This window comes from Octopus bimaculoides, chromosome 4 (genome assembly GCF_001194135.2).
Source record: "Octopus bimaculoides isolate UCB-OBI-ISO-001 chromosome 4, ASM119413v2, whole genome shotgun sequence".
In the NCBI taxonomy this organism is placed as follows: domain Eukaryota; kingdom Metazoa; phylum Mollusca; class Cephalopoda; order Octopoda; family Octopodidae; genus Octopus; species Octopus bimaculoides.
Window position 1 is genome coordinate 77785876 of NC_068984.1, and position 2043 is coordinate 77787918.

A 2043-nucleotide genomic window follows, 5' to 3' on the forward strand; every position below is an offset into this window, starting at 1 on the left:
ACATATTTCAGTTGCGCATTTATGTCTTCATACGTATAGAATAGTATTGATATATTTGAATGGAAATATAGATATGCATTTCAACAAACCTTCAATTTGCTCGTTATTTGATATTTTTATTTTTACTGTACTACGCATGTACATTTCTCTCTCCCTCTCTCTCCCCTTCTCTTCCTTCCCCCACTACCTCTCTCCTGTGTTTGTCTCTTAACTCTCTCTTTTAATATGTAAAGATATATTCCTTGAATAATCCTGTCTTATTAATTAATTCGTTATTTTCCCTCTGGGAATTTGAGTTTCTTTTCTTCAAAAGATTATCCAGCTTTCCTGTATTTATAAACAGAATTCCAACTACATTGAATACAAATTGTATTACGAAAGAATTTCTTTGCAAATCAGTATATCTCTCAAATATATTTAACTCTTTCAGTTTTTTTAGGTTGTCATAAATTATCACCATCACCATTATTATTATTATCAATTTTATTAAGGTGGCAACTGGCAGAATCGTTAGCACGTGAGGTAAAATGTTGAGTGGTATTTCGTCAGTTACGTTCTCAGTTCAAATGCCACCGAGGCTAACTTTGCCTTTCATCCTTTAGGGGTCGAAAAATTAAGTACCAGTTGAACACTGGAGTCGATGTAATCGACTTACCCCTTCCTTGAAATTGCTGGTCAAAATTTCAAATCATTATATTTTTATTGATAAGGGAGCGAGCTGGCAGAGTCGTTAGCATGCAGGATAAAATGTTTAGCTGTATTTTGTCCGTCTGTACGTTCTGTGTTCAAATTCCGTCGAGATCGATTTTTATCCTTTCGATCGATAAAATAAGTCGAGCGTTATTACTATTACTCCTTGTATTCTTCAACTCTTTTATGTCTTTTTTATGATCACGGATATGCCAAATCCTTTTAAACTACCACTTTATTGCATTCAGTATCTCATTAAATATATGATTAAATTAGATGCGTTTATCGAACTTAGGTTTGCATTTTGCGGTTCCATATAATATATTCGAGCTTTCATTTATTCTTATACGTGTGTGTGTGTGTGCGTCAAAAGATCCATACATGTAAACCCCAATAAATGTGTTGAGTGCCCCTCTTTCGTTTGTATACTCACTCATATATATATATATATATATATGTATGTATGTATGTATGTATATCATGAACTCTTCTGTCGTTAGACAACGTATGAGGGTTCGGCAATTTCTTACCGAACAACCACACAGAGGATTTGTTTATAGTGATCAAATGTTTGTGTTCACATAAGCTCACTCCCTCCATCAAATCGATATTACCGTTACAGGTGCATCATGTGCCACATATCACATGACGAAATGATCACAGAGCAATGTGAAGTCAAGTGCACAACGCAACGAACGTCTGGGTATCGAGCCCACGATCTCGCAGTCGTGAGTGTAACACCCTAACCATTAAGCCACGTGCCTTCACGAATGCCCAAGGTGCCACGCAGTGGGACTGAACCCGGAACCATGTGGTTGGTAAGCAAGCTACTTACCACACAGCCACTCCTACGCCCATGTTGAACATTTCCAAAAAATTTTGACCTAAGATTTATAAATCCATTTGTTTTGGTAATAAACATAAAAGTCTGTCAGTTTCTTTTAAAAATTTGCTCAATTTCATTGAAACAGTTCATTCTGGAATGTATGGTGTAGCGTTGTGAGTTGTTGCGTTGCTCAGGTAAATATTAAAATCAAAGGTCTTCTCACTGCAAACATCCCATCTTTTTGTTAAGCATATTGTACCAAGGAGTATATTATCCAAAACGTATCTTTCTCTGTTTTTTTTTTTGGCGGGGTGGGGGGCTGTATTTTCGAGAAGCTTGCTTTCCAACCATGTCGCCTTTGGTTCAGTCCCACCGTGCGGCATATTGGGCAATTCTCTTTCATTACAGCTCTGTGAGGACTAAAGCCTTGTGTTTTATATAATTGTCATTACTGTATTGATGTATAAAATAACACATACAACTCACTTATTATTGTCGTAGACAAGCAGAAGTTCGTGTATGAAACT

The 2043-nt window shown here is 36.3% G+C and overlaps 1 protein-coding gene across 1 annotated transcript in view; it reads right to left on the reverse strand.

Annotated features, from left to right (window-relative positions):
- The window catches only part of LOC106876164 (uncharacterized), a 193389-nt gene that overhangs the window by 169471 nt on the left and 21875 nt on the right, over positions 1-2043 (reverse strand). The gene's annotated exons all lie outside the window — the stretch shown is intronic.